Source organism: Pseudorca crassidens, chromosome 7 (genome assembly GCF_039906515.1).
Source record: "Pseudorca crassidens isolate mPseCra1 chromosome 7, mPseCra1.hap1, whole genome shotgun sequence".
In the NCBI taxonomy this organism is placed as follows: Eukaryota; Metazoa; Chordata; class Mammalia; order Artiodactyla; family Delphinidae; genus Pseudorca; species Pseudorca crassidens.
The window spans coordinates 8,899,227-8,920,631 of NC_090302.1; the positions used below are offsets into that span (position 1 = coordinate 8,899,227).

The 21,405-nt window shown below is 47.6% G+C and overlaps 1 protein-coding gene across 22 annotated transcripts in view; it reads right to left on the bottom strand.

Moving 5' to 3' along the window:
• The window catches only part of RALGPS1 (Ral GEF with PH domain and SH3 binding motif 1), a 331,729-nt gene that overhangs the window by 270,752 nt on the left and 39,572 nt on the right, over positions 1–21,405 (bottom strand). For 15 of the 22 annotated variants that reach the window (XM_067743271.1, XM_067743283.1, XM_067743286.1 and 12 more), the window contains exons 2-3: positions 11,889–12,081; positions 2,451–2,529 (exon numbers count right to left, since the gene is read on the bottom strand). The exons of 5 other annotated variants lie outside the window; for them this stretch is intronic. The gene's annotated coding sequence lies outside the window, so the exon portion shown is untranslated. The remainder of the gene's footprint in view (positions 1–2,450; positions 2,530–11,888; positions 12,082–21,405) is intronic. 2 more of the 22 variants (XM_067743268.1, XM_067743270.1) reach the window with 2 other exon arrangements.

Below are 21,405 nucleotides of genomic sequence, written 5' to 3' on the forward strand. Positions count from 1 at the left end.
TTTTACTAGAAAGTAGGTCTAAGTGTTGGGCTTTGCGTGGGATGAATGGATCCATTTAATCTGAAGAATCAAATCTGTCTTCAATTCAGTGACATTTTCTTTTATTGTTTTCCTATTACTCCTCCATCTATTCCTTTTTCTCCTTCTGGAACTCCCATGACTCCATGGCAGGTCCCCTGGATAAGGTCTCCAAGGCCTTCCCTCATGGACAGTGTCCCACATTTTAATTCATTATTTCCATTTCTTTTTATTATTGTTCTGGGTTGTGAGGCATTTCTTCTACTTGACCTTCCAAACCACCAATTTCAGTTCTTAAATTGATTTTTAAATTCAAAAGCCATGTGTTTTAGTTCCAGCAAGCCTCTGGTACCCTTTAAATGCGTCCCCCTAGGAGCTCTCTCCTTGTAAAGTTCTTACACATCCTCTCCTTCCATCCTGCCTCAAAGGAACCACTGCTCCAAGTGTGAAGCCTGGCTTCCCTCTTTCTCCAGCTAAGATCCCAAAAAGCCGTCATGTGTCTTTGCCTGCTGAAGGGTGCAGGTTCACACAGCCCCTGTTCATGGCAGACCACTCGAGCTTCTGTGGCAGTGACAAGCCTGAGGCCCTGTATGACCTGACAGCCTCTGTTCAAGGGGACCCAAGTGAAATGAGGTGGCAAACTGTGATCTTCCTGCTGAGAAGTGGGGAGGAGACCCTCTGCTCTTTGGTCCCCTAGTGATGATGGGGGAGAGGCAGTCCTCTCCCAGCTTCATGGACAGGGAGCAATTCTGCCCAGATCCCCTGGGATTGGCAAGATCGGGCAGTCCCTCAGAGGGCATAGGAAGCAAGTGGGCAGCTGCAGCCCCTCTCATGGAATCCAGTTCTAAGCAGCCTCAAAAGCACAGACAGAGGAGAGGAACTGCATTTCTAGAACTAGATTGACCTAGAGTCAAATATCAACTCTGACACTTATTTGCTGTGTGATCACAGGGAAATTACTTATCTCTGAGTCTCAGTTTTCTCATATGCTCTTACCTTTAAACCAAGAGTTATTTCCAGCATCCTCCTAAGGGGAACCAATCCCTCTGATACGTAAGTTTCAGGGAACTTGCTTCTTCTAAGCACTATATGAATTACTTGTATTGTAGTTAATCATGCAATATCAAGGAAGGAAGACTGGGGCCCTGGCAGGAAAGCATCAGAAACTTTACCTTCTGCCTCTTTGTGAAAATAGGTTGACAGAAGGGTAAGGCTACTAGAAGAATCTGAAAAATATTGTAATATTTCAGCTTTTAGCATTTTTGTGACTGCTCCTACCTGAATAAAATCTCCTAGGATTCTTCTAGGCAAATACTCGCTGCCTCTTCCCCTATTATCTTACGGTGTCTCAAGACTTGAGGACCATGGCTGCAAAGGGGATGGATGCTGGGAGCCAGGAGAGAGTCCATGTTGGTCCCAGTTTAGTAAAATTTATGGAGCACCTACTACGTATAAGGCATTGAGCAAGGCACTGCACAGAATACAATAATGAGGAAGACACAACCCCTGCCTTAAGAGGGCTTGAAGTCTAGTCAAGGAGCTAAGGCAGGAAGTACAGGGGACATCAAAAAAGCACAATGCAATGCGGATCGTGGCCAGGGCCATGAGAGGGGGTTGAAACAAGTGTCAGGACAGTTTAAAAGGAGGAGAGCTCCAGTGAGTTGGGGAGTGCAGAAAAGCATTCTTGGAAGAGGTGCCGGATGGGGTGGGCAGAATCTCAGGGAACAAGAATTGGGGGTGTGGGGGGGGAGGGGAGAGGGAGGCAGGGGGTTGACAAGTAGATTATAGAGTCTCTTGAAGATGATGATCAAGTCTTATTCCTTGAATCTTATAAGATTCCTTGTATCTTCATATTCCTTCACCCATCCTCCCAGGGCCAAGCGTAACTCACACAATGAGCCGGTCCTCTCTGATGAAGGGTCTGAAGCAAGGACAGCCAAAAGTGAGGAGGGGAGCTGAACTGAGAGAGGGGAGGGGCTTGTGGGGAGGTATAAGGATCTGACTGAGCTTGAGAGAAAGGAGGTTGCCCAAGTCACCCCAACTGCTAGGAGGCCGATACAGAATGTATGTCTTCTGAGCAACAGGAGCAAAAGGATGACAGCAAAACAGGGTGGCAACAAGTGGTCTTGCACGAGGAGGAGGCAGAGAAAGAAAGGAAAAAACCCTTGATACAAGAACCAGTGGTGAAAACCCCAGAGCTTAATTCATCTGGCGAGAAGAAGCCCCTAAAACACCCTGTGCGTGTGGCTCACTGAGGATGCCTGATGTCCCGAAAGCCCCTGTGCCCTCCTCAACCCTGCAGACTTGCTGACAGCAGGTTCCTCTGACTGCAACAGGACCCGGCTCACCCGTACCAGCTGCACCTCTGGGTGCCACAGCCTGGCTCTCTGCTCAAGAGGGCACAGGTCACTAGGGTCAGTGAACCCACTTACCAGGAACACATGTTGGGCTTCATAATCCCAGGCCAATAGGATAAACCATCCCAGCACGTCTCTTTCCAAACAGTAGCCGCTGTAAAAAGTAGGGGGGATAATTCCATTTACACGATGTTCCAGACGGTAAGACTTGTTTCTCAAGGCTCAGCAAGGTCAAACCAACTATAGTGCTAGAAGATCTGATTTGAATCTGTTCTTTGAAATGTCAAAAACCTTCCCCATAGATCAATATGTGATATCATTAGCCTATCAGGTAGCAGAGCCTGTCCTAAAATCACCGGAATTAACTTCAACTTCTTCGGTCACTATTCTCCTTTCCCACCATGCTTTGGATACATGCTGTGGTAAGCATGGGAGGGTCCGCCTGGGGACCCCTGCCTCAGAGTGCATGCCAGGGAGGCAATGCCCAGCCCGCCCAGCACGGGGGCAGCCTCTCAGCCGCCCACTGGCACAGACAAGCATCCTGCACCCGGCGCCTGCAGAGGGCCCAGGGGCTGGTTTGTTTTCCTTCCTCCAAAGCGCCCCCTCCCTCCGCCCCCCACCGCCAGGTGGGCGGCTTCATGACCTCCTTCACTGCGGAAAGTTGCCTTCGGCTCCTTCGGGTCCTTCCTTTAACCTAAATGTTTCCGCGTCTTCTCCTGACCCCCCACTCCCACCTCTGAGGAAGAGGCGTCCACCAGAGACCCAGGGCCGGCACCCCCCTCGCACCTCAGTCTCCTCCACTCTCTCGGCCTGAGAACGTCCGCAGTTCTCTCAGTCTTCCAAAGAGCTTCGGCCCTTGAACTCCAGGCTGCTTCCTCCCCACCACCCACGGCAACACCCCTCCCGACTTCGGGTCAGCAGGACCGCCTAACGGCTGAGGCTCAGGCTAGTGGCCGAGCTCTCGGTAGCCTCCAACACGGCTCACCAGTCCCTCTTTCTGGAAACTCATCAGCAGCCTCAAACAATGACCTCGTGCTTCTCCTCCTCCTGTCTCCTCAGCCTCTCTGGCCACCTCTGCTGGCTCCTTTCTTCTGCTCACCCGCTTCCAGAGCTGCCTCGCAGCCCCTCCCCACAGGAACCCAAGGCGCTAAAAGGCCAGGCCCTGCCTCCCTCACCACCCTCCCCTGGCACACACTTCGCACTCCAGCAGCAAGAAACCAACCCAAACACAGGCCGCCGACCGAACCGACTGAGGCCCTCACTCGCCACCTGCTTCCCGCAGCCAGGCCCGGCTCGGGCTGCCCCCTTTTGCTGCGACCTTGAGTCACAGCTCATCAAACTTTCGGATCCTTCACTCCCAACAGCTGAAAAAACATTAAGCGAGCACCTCTAACATACATATGTTTATTCGTAAATTAAATATATGTTCTAAAGTACCGACACGTTCTATACGTTACAAAACAAATGCAAACAATTGAAGAGGTAAAGATGAAATATGTTAAATTATTTTATTCTATAATACAAAAAACTTTCCTTCTCATTATTAATAATAATTTCAGTGAAAGCAATGTGACTGCTATGCTTCCTTTGACAGAGTTTTAAATAAACTTTACATGGAAGTACAGCATAAGTGCAGAAGAATGCATACAATAATACAGTACCAGCGCACAGGTCAAAGGATTCCCGCAAAGTGAACATACCCGTGTAACAGCACCCAGATGGAGGAACATCATGAGCCCCCCACCACCCACCGCACCTCCTTCGATCTTTACCTGCCTCCCAAGGGTGGTCACCACTCTGCTTTCTAACAGCAGAGATTACTTCTGTCCGTTTAAACTTTATACGAATGGAGACATACAGTACACAACCTTTTGTGCCTGAATGAACATTATGTCTGTGAAATTCATCCCGATTTTTCATTTTTCATGGTTGTTCACGAACTCATACTGATCAGTTTCCCACTGTGGGAGTTGACCCTGCATCTGTCCACTCTGCTGCTGATGGACACTGGCATTGTTTCCAGTCTGGGCTATCACAGGTGGTGCTGCTATAATACTCTTGAGCGATGCCATTTGGTAACACATTTGCATGCCTTCCTGTTGGGTTGATGCCCAAGAGCAGAACTGCTGGGTCCTAAGGTGAGTACGTGTTCAGTTTGGGTAGATGATGCCAAACAGTTTTCCCAAGTGGCTGAACCAATTCACACTCCTCCCAGCAGGGTATGAGCATTCTGGCTGCTCGGCACCTTGGCCAGCACTTGATACAGTATATATATATATTTTTCATTTTAGCCATGCTGGTCAGTAAGATATCACAAAGTAAGTATTACGATCACTTTTAAAGGAGATTGAAATCAGTGCTTCTTTCAAGCTCACAAAACTAAGGTGAATCAGAGCAGGAACCCAGGTCTTCTGACTCCGAATAGCATACTGTGTCTACTTGCAATGAAATACTATTTCCAACATAAACACCCCAACAAGAGGCTAACGCACTGATAAAAAGAACGTGCTTATGGACTATGCCAATCCCAACACCTGACTCATGACAGGAAAGAAAGAATAAAAGGGTGTATCAACCCAACTTTGAAACAGACATATATAAGAAGCCTGGAGATCTTTCCATCCCTCACATTTGTACAGTTCTTTAGAGTACAGACTGTGTTCATATGCATGATCTCTGGTTTCAGCAGGAATTTTATTCCTGCTTTTTCTGTTAATTAAGGTTTAATGTTATATCTTCTTTTAATAATCAATTCATTTGTATTCTATTTTATAATCATAATCACAATTATTTAGAAATAACTTTATATTTGAATGGTTCCACTCTGACTGCCAATCCTTTCCTACTCTGACTTGTCCATTCATGGGCTTTCATTTTGACTCATCTCTCCGTTACTGGAGCATGGCTTCCAGTGATTTTTTCCCCCCAGGAATGGTGCGTGGGTGTGGCAAAAGCTACACTCAAGATGTGTCCTTGTAAGACTGAAATGAATTTCTGTTGCCATCAAATGTGAAATAAAACTTGGCTGAGTATGAAATTCTTGGGTCACAACCCTTCCCTCAAAACTCGATGAGGACTGCTCCACTGCCTCTGGCACCTGTGCTGCAGACAAGCCTGAGCCTAGCTTAGTTTTTTTTTCTTGGATTTAAAGGTTCCTTCTACCAGAATGCTAATGGTATCCTCTCACTATCCTTGAAATTAAAACAAAAACAAAAAACAAAAAAACTTCACCTGGATATGTGAAGTGTTAGATAATTTTGTTACTTTTGCCTGGTTCATGATAAGCCCTTATAATTTACGGATTCAGGTCCTTCTTCGGTTCGGGAAAATTGAGGATTTGCTCTGGTCTCCAGTCTGGTCCATCATCCACGTCTGCGGTCTCCTCTGTTGCTTTCCTGTCCCTTGTGAAATTGGCAGTTTGTCCTCCTCCTGACCCCTTGAATTTCTGCAGTGCCACTAATTTCAGTGCTGGCATGTGTGATTTATTGCCCCACGTTCTTTAAGTCCACAAGCTCCTGCTTCACCTCAGTCTGTTGACTCATCATTTCGTCTTTCATAGCACCTATAACTTCTCTTAGAGGACAAAGAAGATGATGTTTGAAATGTACTTCAGTTTACTGAGTAAAAGTTTGGAAACTTCTTTCCCAAAGCCTGATCTTCTCTATTTTTTGCACCCTTGTTTATTTCCCTTTATACTGCTGGATCTTTTCAGTGGGTCCTCTCTAGTTTAATTTGTCTATTCGTTCATTCTTGAATGAGGACAGATGAGACCTGGCCTGACATTTATCCAAAAATAGTGCAGATGGGCTCCCCTTGGTCCCCTCTCCATCCACCCTGGTGGATTCAAAGCTAAGGTCCAACACCATCTCCATCACTCATCAACGGTGACCACTCTTTAGTTAACGTCTTCACTTCTTTTGCCTATTTCCTCCTGTATAAAACTAGAAAGTCGAGCTAATCTTCAAATGTCTTTTAAAGCTCCACATTTTTGTAATACTTTTATACATCACCTAGGTTTAAAATTTCATTAGTTTGGAACCAATTGTCAAGGATTTTGCTAAATATACGTATAAACAAAAAAGACCCTATTTCTTAAGAAAGACTCGCTGTACTCAATTTTTAATTAAGAAAACCACAAATATTAAGCTCAAGAAACAGACTTCATTTGATTATACATAAGAAAAAAGAGAATTATAAATAATTTACAAGAGCTAGCAGAGTACATGCCCCAGGGATGTGCTGGGTATGAAATGTGTACAAGAGGCAAAAGCTAAACACAAGGAACTGAGAGTAGCCTTTCTCTCCCATTCCGCCTCCCCACTGCACCTTCAGTCTTGTCTAAACACGGCACACCAGGTGGAAAGACTGCCAGCTGCCTGAGCCATGGCTGGGCCTGCCTTTCCGCAGCCCACAGCCATTCTACAGGGTAGCGTTGACTGAGAGCTTCCCATTGCACACGCGTCTCCATGCATCGTCCCATTTGATCCTGACAACACCTGTTGGGAGACTCAGTCCTCCGCGGTCTCTGGCACTCCAACCTGTCTTGTGGGAACTGCCAAGAATGCAAGGTCCTGATCACCCTTTACCTAGGCCATTTCACAGGGTTGTGTTGCAGAGAGCAACCTTGAGAGATGCGACAATGTCTCCCTCAGGGACAAAGGGCGGCCTTGCTCACTGCCTGCCATAAAGCAGCACGTTCCCCAGGCTTGTGTCTCTCAGGTGTGACACAAGGCAAAGCATCCATCTGGACCCACAGTGTCACCTCCACGGGACTTGGGGGAAGGGGAACTGACACACACTGATGCTTATGCTGGTAATAAAGTCCTTTGTCTGACTCAGGAGTTATACATACCAAAAGATACCAAGTAGACAAGAAAGTTCTCCCTCCTAATTCCCCCTACTACCTGATTCAGTAACCTGTCTCTCCTAGATCTTACTGCAGAATTCAATATACATCTTCCCACCTTTAACTCCATTTTTTTGTCCTTTACCTCAAACTCACCTAGAATCCACTGCAGTAGTGGTTAAGCTTATCAATTCTTTTCAGCATTGAAATCCAAATGCCCCAACATAACAATTATTCCTTCCCGTGCTTCTGTGTAACTCCTGATATCTCATGAATTTAGCTCCTGGGTAAGTTACCAATGAACTGACTTCTTTTCCATTCATCTGTTTTCCTGCTTTTACCCAGGCGCCATGTGGGATTAATAAATTATTGCCTTATAGTAAGTTTTGGAGGCTCAACCATTTATAGGCTCCACATCTGTTAAATTGGGCCAGTAATGGTGAGGCTGGTCCCCAATATCCATCCTCCTCTTCTTCTTCAGTAACAGAACTTCTGGTTTTTAGATGGACATATGGTTTCCCTGAATACAGGTTACATTTCCCAGCTTCCCTTACTGCCATGTGTGGCCATAAGACCAAGAGAAGGCCGATGGGATGCAAGAAGTGTCATGTGCAATTGCTGTAAAGTGGCCCTCAAAGTCTGCAATGTAGATGCAAAAGCCAGAGTTCCAGCAGCCATTTCAGGCCATAAAGTGACCTTGGTCTTAGAAGCCATCCCCAAGATCACCTCACGATGGAACAAGACAGAAGGAACCTGGGTCTCTGACCATGTAGACTCAATACTCTGAGCTGATTACCCTCCTGACTTCTCACACATAAGACAGAAACTTCAATCTTATTTATGTCTTCATTATTTTGAGTTCTCTGTCATTCATACCCTAACCTACAGAAATGGCTCCCTCATAAAGAGAATGCTAGAAGGTTACATGAGAGTATGTATCACAACAGATATCCATTTTTATATTCCCCCAACAAAGGGGCAAGTGCTGTTTTTACACAGAGCAGGCAACTCAAACATTCGCTGAAACAAACAGAATCTGGAAGAATGAGGCCATTTCACTGCCTTAACATTTTTTTTACCAATTTATTTTTCCAGATGAAGATCGCTATTTTATCAAGTTTTATAAAATGTATCATTGGAATTGCATTAAATCTTTACCAATATTTGGAGATATAGTATTGTCACTATTACTATGTTTAGACTTCCCTGGAAAGAGCCAGAAATTGATTGATTGACTCATTGATTTTCATCCTATCTATTCAAAACATTTAATATGAGGCTACTCTGTAATAAGCCTATTCATAAAAATGAGACTTTGTGGAGTTGGCGAACAGACCTTAGGTAAATAAGCTCTCGTGCCCCAGTGCCCACCAAACACTGAGGGAGGTGAAAGAGGTGGTGACGATCTCTACCATCACTAAAGACTAAGGCTAATGTGCTACTTTGTCCTCATCACCTCCAGCTGTTGATCCAGAATCTTCTTGCCTCGCTTCTTCACAGCCAATAACACTCCCCTGACCAAGGTTCCTGGGCCTGGGGCTTTTTCATCTTCCATCATGTAAACTTTCCTGTGATGCTCCACTGTCATCCTTATCCTCTCAGTGCTCCTGCCCGTAGGTGAGGGTCACAGAGCTGACCCTGTTATTGCTGAAGTTCTTTATTTCACACACTTGCTATATGGGTGGGGTTTAGTCCAGTGGAGATATCTGCAGAGGTCCTCAGCTGATGATGGTACCATCATCATCACTATTACTACTGCCATTTACTGAAGCAATACTCTGTGACAGATACTTTGGTAAGCACCTTACCCATAGGAATATACCACTTGGTCCTTACAATAATTCTCTAAGATGGGTATTGTTATCACTGGGTATTGTTTCAAGTGAGAAAACTGAGGCCCAAAGAAGTTAGATAACTTATCCAAGGACACACAGTCGATAAGAGTATCCTCCCTGGCTATGGCAGCAAGCCCTTGGGCAAAGGCGGGATTTGAACCCAGCTCAGTCTGACCCCCTATTCTCAACCATTTCTTTATGTTCCATCCCACAGAGCTGAACATGTTATGTTCTGTAAGGTACATGCCCTCCCATCTGTCCATCTATTCCCTTCTCTTCGACTAAGCATTGGGGTTTCTCAACTAAACAAACATTAATCCCTTTTCTTCTTCCTTTCCTGAGAAACAAACGGCTTTATACCAGGATGGTTGGCCCTGGTATTAAGGACAGCTACTTCCCTCCAGGTATGCCTGACCCTGTCTCACTACTCTTCAGCTGTGGCTTTCAGCACCAGGGTCAGTGGTAAGCAGGTCTCTGCCTGCGTCCTACACTCCTAGGTCTTTGGGTTCAGGGTGATACTTACAATAGACATGTTGGATCATAGATCAGTCTCCCACTGGCTCTCTCAGATTAAAGGCTCTTCCCCAGGTTCTGTCAGCTGATCTGAGGCATTCTGTCCTACCAGGGGGATGGAACTCCACTTTGGCAACTTGGGACCCTCCCTCCACCAGCCGTCTGAGTAGATCTCAGGTACTCTTATAACTCTAAGACCTTACTTGTAAGTTCTGGAAATTCTACAGCAGGCTCTTCCCTGTTATCCAAGCTCAGGACACATGGAGGACCAAGGATGCACTCCCAAGTCACAGGGCTCCCACACCACATTGGTCCAGGCCCAGTGGTTTCTCACCTTCAGAACTTCCTCCCACATGTCTGGTAGCTGCCTTTCCTGGGATCTAGACACATCCCCTTCCCACTGAGGTTGCAGACCCACCCTGAACCCCAGAATGCCAGATGGGGCCCCAACTTTCCTGCTTCAGGAGCCAGAGATTTCAGTCCGAAGGGCCAGCAAAAGAAGGCAGGGGTGGATTTCTCAAGAAGGTTCTGAGAGAGGCTGAAGGGTTTAATGGATGCAGAGCCTCCTCTGCAGAGTCTTTCACACACGGAAGCAAAGGTCATTAAAACGACCTCTCTCATGTGGGAATGGCTCCGCTGTTAGGGAAAATAAGGGGATCAGGGGTGGCACCAGAGCACTCAGCTTCCGGGGGACAGGGTCAGAGGCCTGCGGGAAGAGAGCTGGAGGGGATCCCACCCCACCAATTCCCATAGCATCACCTTCTTAGGTCGCTCCTTCCTCACTGACCACCCCTCTGCTCCTTCCCCAACTCTCCCACTGTGCCCCGCCCCACATGCTGGCTCCCCCAGCAGTCCAGCCAGGACCCTCTGCTCCCTACACATACCCTTACTGAGTAACTCCCACCTCCCCAAGGGCCAAGGCTCTCTCTCCAGACCAGTGGGGCATCAGAACCACCTGTGAAAACCCTTCGACACACAGATGACCAGCCTCTCTCCCACAAACACCACGGAGGATTCTGCTCTGGCTCAGACCTCTCTCTGAGCTCCAGGCTAGCAGGCCAGCTGCCGGGTGCTGTCCCACAGGTGTCCCAAACTCAAAATGGCCAAAACCAAACTCACAACTTCCCCTCCCAACTCAACACTCCTCTCACGTTCCTTATCCTGTGACTGTCCAGCACTTCACATCACTAAGTGAGAAACCCTGGCACTGCCCACCCTCCCTCCCATCCGCTAAATCTCCAAGGAGAGAGGCCTCTACCTTGGTTTCTCTCAAACCCACCTTCTCCTCTCCATCCCTATGGCTCCCTCACCCATCTCCCAAATGCCAGTCTCCTCCCATACCACCCATCCTCCACACCAGGAGTATAACTGAAGGGGTCTCTCTCCTCCTATAACTCTGGAACAAATCTCCACCGGCCACAGAATAACATCCGAACTCCTAAGCACTGCTAGCGAGTCCCTCTGAGGACTGACCCCAAACCACCTTTCTGACCTGTTTCCTGCAACTCCACACAGCTCACCACACCTTAGCCACAGCATGGTCTCTCCTGCTTCTGGACCCCTGTTATCTGTTTCCTCTGCCTGTGTTCCCCTGCACCTGGGACACAGAGCATCTATTTTTGAGATCCTGTGAGTCTGACTTGGTGCCATGAGCTTCCATTTCCACTACTTACCAGCCCCAACACAGCACCATCGTCATTTATTTACTCCCATCTGTCGGCTGGTGGGCTCCTGAGGGCAAGGACTGCAGTGTCAGGCCCAGTTACATGCTCAGTAAGTGTTTACTTCATGAGTGAAACCACTAATGAGATCAAGGTGTTCTTCCACCCCCTCAAGAAGCAAAGGAAGCAACCAATCTTTAAAGCAATAAAAATAAGGCCAACTGCTATCTGGGAAACCATGGCAGGTAATGTTTCAGTAACAGATGCTTTTGGTGATAGATGGGAGTTCTGAAAAAGAAGAGTCAGCAACGACAGACTCTGTCAGGCGTCTCCAGCACAGGTCAAGAAAGCAATGCCCTGAGCACTGGGCCGTGAGCACTGCAGAGTCCCCTCACGCTCAGGGCTCTGACCACCCCGGCTGTGTGACTTCGTGAATTCATCACACCCTTGCCCCAACTGGGATCACGACACATGCAGTCGCCACCTCTTCACCTTGCTAGCTCCAACTCCTCTTTCCTCTGGGAAGCTGTCTCTGACCTCCCAACTGCTTTATGGCCTCTGAGCACCTTGTACTCTTCTTTTACAGCCATTGTCAGTGCTGTAATTAATCTTTCGTACACTTATTTGTTACGGTTTTTGTACTTATTTTTATACTTACTTAACTTCACTACTAGACTGTGAGCCAAAAGACAGCAAGGACCAGACTTGTCTTTTTCCTCTACTGCAGCCCCACACTCGGCACAGTGCTAGCACTCAGCAGGCCCTGAACAAGGACTGGATGGATGCGAGGGTGGGTGGGTAGATGGATGGATGGACGGCAGATGGACAGATGGACTGGCAGGCAGGCAGGTCTGGAAGACAGGGAAGAACAAGGAATAAGGCTGCCTTTCGTGACTGGTACAATAGTTTAATAACATCGAGCTCTCTTTACTCTGATGCAACCCTCGGAAAGCAACCTCAGATCTTAAAACTGGGGCTTTCAGGGCTTCCCTGGTGGCGCAGTGGTTGAGAGTCCGCCTGCCGATGTAGGGGACACGGGTTTGTGCCTCGGTCCGGAAAGATCCCACATGCCGCGGAGCGGCTGGGCCCGGAGCCATGGCCGCTGAGCCTGCGCGTCCGGAGCCTGTGCTCCGCAACGGAGAGGCCACAACAGTGAGAGGCCTGTGTACCGCCAAAAAAAAAAAAAAAAAAAAAAACTGGGGCTTTCCCACTAACGAAAGGATGCACACACACTGGGGATATTCCTATTTACTTGGAAAGCAGGTGTCAGAGCAAAGTGACACACTTGGCATTCTGGCTTCATACCCAGTGATCCTCCTATAATACCAGGCTGCTCTCTCTGTTCCACAAGTATACTGGCTATATTGATAAAAATAGGTTCCAATAATCTCTCAGCCCCCTAACATCATGATGAAGCCCCCTAAGATCAACACGCATATTGCTAGCAGACCACAAGAGGCACTGCCTTTTCTCAGCCAGCCACCATCACCAAATACCGGTGCTGGGCACCAAGTCAGGTGTTAGCTCCTCTTCCCCACAGTCACACTATAGATTCAACAGGGGACGCTGAAGCTGAGGTTTTCATCAGAGAGAAATGCTTCTTCATGGACATGGTCTATGAGCAACGTTACATGACCTGCAGGCAGCTACTGAGAAACTGCAACATACAAATGGATGGGTTTTACAGGTGGAGAATCAGTACGCCTGAGTATGAAACCCTGGCAAAGTCCCCATCCTCATGTGGAGAGTAGGAAGAGTGGACTCAACGATCTCTAACCTTCAGATCAGACTGACACTACAACTGATGAGCACAACGGCCACAGCAATGCTCACTGCAAAAGAGCCCCGTGGCAGGTATACCCAGAGACAAATTAGAGAAATAGGCTAACTGAAGCAACGAGCACCTTTTGAAAACAACAAAGTAACGCTACATATCAATCAGCAAGTAACTTCTAATCCTATCAAAAAGCTTCCCAGAAAGAACAAATTCTAATCTTAGTTATCAACTAATCAGCACATACATCAATCCCGTACCTTCGCTATTTATAAGAAAGATCAGGGTTTCCTGGTCCCTAGAATGAAAGCAGACCTTAAACCCATCATCCCAAACTGAACTCAACTCCTCAAATTCAATTATCAGTAACATTAAAACAACTAAAGCCAAGACAAACTATTACAAGTACCGTTTGTCCATGAATCCCTGTTTCCCTATCTCACCTGTGATTCTTCCAATGTGTATCAGAAACCACACCTCAAGGCAGCCCGGGCTGTGAGAAAAGACACCTGAGGAGCCCTCTGCGTCTCCCATAGCTCCATCTTGGGCAATTCCTCCACCCTCTCTGAGCTTCCATTTTCTCCTCTGCACACCAAAGCCCGCCCCACCTACCCTGCAGAATCATTATGAGGCTAAAGACACAGGTGTCAGAGACTTTGTAAAGTGTTGAAATATTTTATAAAAAAGGGGCCTCAGATCCAACAACCTTCTCATTTTATAGATTCAAATCAGTCACTGGGCACTCACCCTTTACTTCATTTGTCCATTTAACAAGCATTTATATACTACTTGCTGCGTGCCAGATGCTACGGCAGGCACTGAGGACAGGACTGCGAGCAAAGCCACAGTCCATGGTGGGACGGGACTGCACACCCTGCACTGGGGAGCTGGACGTAAGACAACAGTTACACCAGTTACACCGAAGAGCATGTCGTGACACCCGCGGGCCACGGAAACGATTTGGGTTTTTTCTAAGAGAAACCAGAAGCTACTGAAGGGATTTAAGCAGAGGGAACAACACACTCAGGTCGTTCTGGCTGCCGAGTACTAGCCCTGGGCTAGGCCCTGAATACGGTGGGAAGAAGAAATGCAGACTTTGGCTCTGCAAAGTCTGGTGGGGGAGTCACAGGAAGCTGAGGCTGCTACACGCCAGAGCAGGGCGTTGTGGGAGCCCCGTGGGAACACTCCTAAATGCCAGCGGCCTGAAAGTGCTGGAGATATGGTACCTAGAGAGAAAAAACAAAAAAAAACACAGCTACAGGGAGGGCACAAAATAAGAAATATCTTAAAATAGTGAAAGTCACTAATTCCACATAACAGACTTTATTGCCACAAAAAGAGACACAGCAAATTCTCCTGAATTTATTAACTTGTTTTCCATAAATATTTAATTACTCAGAAATGTATCAAAAACACAGATTCCCCCTGACCTACTTATCAAGCTTATACAAGAATGGGTGAGAATTACTGTATCCAATAAATACGAATTTAATTACATTACTCTTTCGTCTCTAATAAGATGATTTCAAAGAAACCATTGACTGTTGAGGCCAAACATTTACACTTTCTTCTGATTACTCAAGTTAACTGTCTTAATCTTAAAATAAAATCTGATAATAAAAATATTTAAATCCTAAAGAGGGAAAGTATAATGTTGCATAAGTTTATATTAAAGTCCCATTATTTGGACTTGAGGATATGGGGAGCGGGAAGGGTAAGCTGTGACAAAGCGAGAGAGAGGCATGGACATATATACACGACCAGGTAGTGTATATAGTGTAGGTAGATAGCTAGTGGGAAGCAGCCGCATAGCACATATATACATATATACATACACTACCAGGTAGTGTATATAGTGTATATAGTGTAGGTAGATAGCTAGTGGGAAGCAGCCGCATAGCACAGGAGATCAGCTCGGTGCTTTGTGACCGCCTGGAGGGGTGGGATAGGGAGGGTGCGAGGGAGGGAGATGCAAGACGGAAGAGATATGGGAACATATGTATATGTATAACTGATTCACTTTGTTATAAAGCAGAAACTAACATACCATTGTAAAGCAATCATACTCCAATAAAGATGTAAAAAAAAATAAATACAAAGAAATAAAAAATAAAGTCCCATTATTTACATGGAATCACAGAACAGTGAAACAGAAAGTACTTGGCAAACCAGCCTTCAGTTCCTGGACAGGTCTGAGACAAGGCCCACACTTGGGGTGACTCCACCCTCCCCCTCACCAGCACCTACTGCTTTTGTGGGCGTCAAGGCTTGCGTGCACAGTCTCAGTGCAGGCTGAGTACTGCCTGCCACCCTGGGTGCTCCCACCAGCCCTCACCACCAAGTACCTCTGAGCTTTAACACATCCCTTGTGCAATAACTCACATAACTTCCATAGGCAATAAGTTAACATCCCCTGCAAAAAAACAAGCATCCTGACAGCCCTCTAACAATGGGTTAAGAGAAGATTATTCTAGCTCACGCCGACTGGACGCTCATGAAGTGCAAGCACTATGCTAAGCCCTGTTCCTCGTCATCTCCTTGAAGTCCTGTAAGAACCAGATGGAGGTAAGTACCATCACACTTCCTGTATTGATGAGGAAAAGAGGAATGGTCACCTGCCCAAAGTCAAAGGGCTTGTGAGTAGGGTCAGGACACAAACCCACATAGGCCTGACTCCAGAGTCTGCTGTAAGTGCTGCCCTGTCCACCTCTTTGACGCTCAGGAGATAAATCTCCTTCGAAGAACACAAGGGATTTGAAAGCTCTGCAGAAAAACCAGGGAAGAATGTGCCTCTCCACGTCTTCATGGTCTCTGCTCTCCTCAGTAAGTGCAGGCGAGACAAGCCTGACTCATGCCTCCCTTTGGGGAAAAGCCATGGAACTGATCAGTGCAGGGGGTCAAAGAGAAGGTGCTCGCGATGGTGCTGGGCTGGAACCACCTGTGAGAAGAGCTCATGCAAAAATGGGGGAGGAAACACCTGTGGGCCTGTAAGGAAAGTCCCAAGGACTCCTTGAGCACTCTGTGACTTCAGAGCTGGTTTCTCAGATACCTTGGCCATCACCTTCACCACCAACTGGCACCGTCTACACTAGAACCTGGAGAAAACAGCCAAACAGGTGCTTCCTGGTGCTGCCCCAGCACCAAGGATAAATAAAAAGACAGTGAGCACTCTGTAAGCACCAGCTTCCCGTCGGGCACCACGCTAAGCAGCCCACAGCATTATTCCACTGAATCTTCAATGACAGCCCCCAGTAAGGTAACCCTGCCATCCCCATTTTACAAATCAGTTAACTGAGACTAAGAGTGGGGAAGACACTGGCCCAAGGTCACAGAGGTTGTGTGGAGGAGCCAGAATTGGAATCCAGATCTGGCTGCAGAGTGTGAATCTGCTTGGCCACTTCACTCGGGGTCCTCTGTCACCACCAATCCCCTCCTGGTCACATTCTGTTTGCACGTGACTCCTCCACCAACCATCCGCTCCCCAAGGGCAGGATGGAGATCCTTCATCTCCATATGCCCAGCACTCAGCAGAGGGCTTGGCCCAAAGCAGGAGCGCAGCAAGGCTGGTGGATGGATGCCCACAGGAAGGAAGTAGCCCCAGGACGCCCCTCACAGAAGCCAACCCAACCAACTCTCCCCATCCCTGATCAGAATCTACAGACCATCTACTCAGCTCCCTGAGGCCTGCTCCTCCGCAAGTCCACCTCAAGGGAAGGGTCAGCAGCCACACTTCTGGGGAAGGGGGAGGTGGGCTTCAGCAAGTATGAGCAGTTCATTTTCAGACTTGTCCTTCTTTCTGTTTCCCCATCTTGTCCTGGAGCAAATAATTCTTCCCTCTCCCACCCCTAAGACTTTGTAGGACAAGTATCACCACTCAGAGCCAAAGCCTACCACTAGTATATGGCACATGTGTGTCTCAGTCAGCACTCAAATACTTGGGGAATGAAGCAATAGAGTCCAGAGTCTGGGATTCACCAGAGACCTATCAATAAGAGTCTGCCAACATTCGGTAGCATGACCTGTCTGAGCAGAGGTCCATCACAATGTCCACCAAGAGCCTACCCTGGAGACTCAGAAGCAAAGAAAGCAGGAAACTTTCCCTGTGCAGGGACGAGACAGGTATAGAATAATGCATGCAATAGTGAGGCACATGAACCGATCAAGGTACACACACAATGAAAGCCAAGGGAGCACAGACAGGAGTGGTCACTTGTAGAGGAACTGAGTAGATTTCACAAAGAAGGGAAAAGTTGAACTGAGAAGCCATTCCCAAACCACCAAGGGAAAGTCATTGTTTCCTGCCTCCCTGAGCCCCATACTGCTCACCTCCCCACCGCTGAGCCCTGTTCTGTCATCAGTGACTTGTGTGCCTGTCTCTCTGCACAGTATGTGAGCACCTTGAGGGCAAGGACTTTGGGCATTCTCCATGGCTCACCCTCAGCTGTCCAGTAAATATCTGCTAACAAAGAATAAGAGTCTAGTTTAGATTATTAATAACACAGCAGCTACCCCTTCTTGAGCATCTACTATGACCTATTACTGCAAGTACTTTGCATACATGATCTCATTTCTTCTACACAAAAACCCCAAAAGGCAGATCCTATCATCACCATCCATTTTACAGATAAGGAAACTGAAACGCAGAAAGATTAGGTAAATTGCCCCAAGTCATACAGCCAGTAAGTGACAGAGCCGGACTTTGAATCATGGGCTGAATGAAAAATCAGTTTTCAATTACTAGTGAACAAATCCCTTTTCCTTTCTCTTTCTGTGTCTGCCTTGCATCCAGATACATGGATTGCCCTTTAGTTTATTGTTCACTGGAACCAAAGCCATTTCTTTTCTAGAGAAAAACAAGGGCTATCTCTTGTTAGTCTTCTAAACAATGACTGCTAACCATTACTGAGTAAACATCATGGTGGGGTGGGGGAGCATGGAGACACAAAATTGTGCTTAAGATATCAGTCAAAAACATCTATTAAGGAGGAATTGTATGTACCAACTGGAACATTTTCCAATGTTGGAACAATTTCCAAATAGATCAAGTAAATAAATAAAGGAGCAAGAGTCCGTATAGGATGCTATTCTTTGTATAAGAGAAAAAATATATAACAAAACAAGAAAATGGTAACAGTGGTTGCCACTAGGGAGAGGACTGGGAACTGGCAGCTTGAGGCAAGAAAGACACTTTACAATTTGTCCCCCTTGAACTACTTGTCTTTTTTAAAAAAAATCCATGTGTGATTTTTTTAATTCTTAAAAAAAATAAGACAAAAACACCATTTAAAGAAACTCCTTATTGCCAGGCCTTTTCCAAATGCTCACATACATATGACTGCAACCATGAAAAAAACTTGTATGTTTATGAAAAACTGGGTGAACTTAATGTGTGGTGAAATAGGACTGTAAAACAACTTTTGTCTTTCATGTTGAGGTTCGCTAATTTCACTATAAAGTTGTTGCAACATTTTTTTCTGCAATAAATAAAATGCACTTTGAAGGTGCAGATACGGCATACATATAAGCAGCAGAGATAATCTGCCACACCTTCTTCTGAAAGTCCTTCATCTGTCCCTTCGACAAGTATTTAATGAGCACCTACTATGTGCCAGGCAAAGTGCTCAACAGGTTTTTTGGGGTTTTTTTTAAGATGTTGGGGGTAGGAGTTTTTATTAATTAATTTATTTATTTTTGCTGTGTTGGGTCTTCGTTTCTGTGCGAGGGCTTTCTCTAGTTGTGGCACGCGGGGGCCACTCTTCACCGCGGTGCGCGGGCCTCTCACTATCACGGGCCTCTCTTGTTATGGAGCACAGGCTCCAGACGCGCAGGCTCAGTAGTTGTGGCTCATGGGCCTAGTTGCTCCGCGGCATGTGGGATCCTCCCAGACCAGGGCTCGAACCCGTGTTCCCTGCATTAGCTGGCAGATTCTCAACCACTGCGCCACCATGGAAGCCCTCAACAGGTATTTTTAAAAGAAGAGCTAAACAACAGGTCACTAGCTTCCTCCCTCCTGCCTTTCGGGAAAACATGCCAATCAGAAGGCCAGAGCTAGGATCACTCTTGATGTTCACGTATTCTAACACCATCCTCACTCAGCTAAGAAAACTGAGGCCTGGACAGGGGAAGGGCTCTGATCAAGGTTACATAAGAAGCGAAGGTCTCAAAATTACTTGTCCTGGGCTTCCCTGGTGGCTCAGTGGTTGATAGTCCGCCTGCCGATGCGGGGGACACGGGTTCGTGCCCCGGTCCGGGAAGATCCCACATGCCGCGGAGCGGCTGGGCCCGTGAGCCATGGCCGCTGGGCCTGCGCGTCCGGAGCCTGTGCTCCGCAACAGGAGAGGCCACAGCGGTGAGAGGCCCGCGTACCTCAAAAAAAAAAAAAAAAAAAAAAAATTACTTGTCCTGCTCTCCTCACATGCGACATGCTGTTTTGTTGTGTTGAAAGATGGGCAGTCAGGGAGGGGCAGAAACATACCCTGACACTGACAGCCTAATATATCAGGTGCTTTCACAGATCTTGTCAAATTTATTCTTCATAACAACCTCTCAAGGTGGACATGATTATCCTTGTTTTACAAATAAGGAGATGAAAGCTCTGAGAAGCTAAGAAACTGGTGTATAAGGCTTCAAACACGTATCTCTCTGACTTCCAAGCCAGAGCTCTGACCCTCCATGCTGAAAAGGAAAATCAGGTAGACTGGAGCCATATCACAGAGAGCCCTGGAGGCAAGATTTTCCATTAACGAAGTTTCTCTCTCAACCCTGGATGCTGTCACTCCAACACCACCAATCTCAAAGCCAGTCCCCTCATTACCCAACACATGTTGTAGCTCTTGTTGCCACCAAGTTTGGGCTTTCCTTTTAACCCACAGAGCATGATGGTTATCCAGAGCGCAGCAATCTCTGAGAGACATTTACATCGTTTCTGCTGGGACAGAATGGGATAATTCACACGTGCTGCTTTTAGAGCCTTTGGGTGCCTGCCACACAAGCACGGACCCCAGTAAGGACCCATCCCTTAGATGCCATCCCCATGATGCCACTGGGTCACCGCCACACCAGGTGGTAGTGAGAGAGGCCAGCACCATGGAAGTTGGTCCCCCAAAGTCCCACAGCATCTGAAGTGAAGAAAAATGCAGGCCAGTACAGGAGAAGCCTCCTCCTGCCTTCTCTTCTGTCCCTGCAACACAGGCAGCAGGAATTGGTCACACTGCTAGTGAGCAGAGGCACTGCGCAATGAAAGGTCACACGTATGGGTATGGGACACCCTTCCAAACAGGAGGGAGCCCCATCACCTCGCTTTCTTCTCTCTGCCCGGTAGAAACCTAACAAAGTTCTGGCATTCCCCTATTGTGGGTGTCTTCCTTCAGGCATGTGGTAAAGTCAGTGTCATACTTGGGTGGGGAGGGGAAATTCCATAAGGCTCGAGTCTAAGCCTTATGCTCCAGTTCAGAGTCCTCACTGGGGTTGGGGTCTAAAGGTCAGCAAACAATGAAACGTTCCTGTGCTTCCATCTGCCATTCTCCCCGCCACAGCTCCCTCAGAGGCCTCACAGGGAGCAGCAGTCACCATCTCACCACAAACCTCATCCCAACCTCAAGCAGGAAAATGGTCTACCGATTAGAAATCCCCTCCTCTTTCGACCCTCAGTCTCCAAACACAATCTGCCCATCGGCACAGAGGCAGCAGACTCACAACTTTACCCGACGATGTACCCAGTAGGCACTGTTCCATCCCATCCTCACAAGGCCCCTGAGAGGCACACAAGGCACGAACCAGGATGCTCACTTCGCAGAGGAAGAAACAAAGCTCAGAGAGGTGAAAGACTCTCCAGGTAACACAGAGGTAAAAGCTTCTGAACCCTCACTCCTGTTCTGCCCCCTCACCAGGCTGCCATTTCAGTCTTTTGGAGACGACCACTGTTAAGATTTGCAGCAACATCTGGTACCAGGAGCCAGCAAGCCAGAACCTTTCAAGCTTCACACTAACTACTCTGCCAGCACACACATTTCTCAACAGCTGATGGGATGAAAGCCAACAGCCCCACCAATCTAGGAGACAGGAAAAGCCCCCGAGACTGAAAAACGGGGCGCCCCACTTAAGGGCACGGCGTGGCATGGGGGAAGCCGCCGGCCTAGTAACCAGGGCAGCTAAGACCCAAGTCCGACCCAGGAGACGCACAGGCAGGCCTAGCCGCCCCTTCCGGCCCAGCCGCAACCTCGAAGCCTCCAGAATCCTCAGAGAGCCCAAAGCTCCTGCTTCCACTCAAACTCCCTGGACAGTGGGGAGGGCGGCTTTCCCTTTTCCCGCGACCACTCACCCTTTGCCCGCTTCTTACCTGGAGCCCCGCTTCCGGACCTGCAACCACTCGGGGCCCCGCCCCCCACCGCTGCAGGTCTCC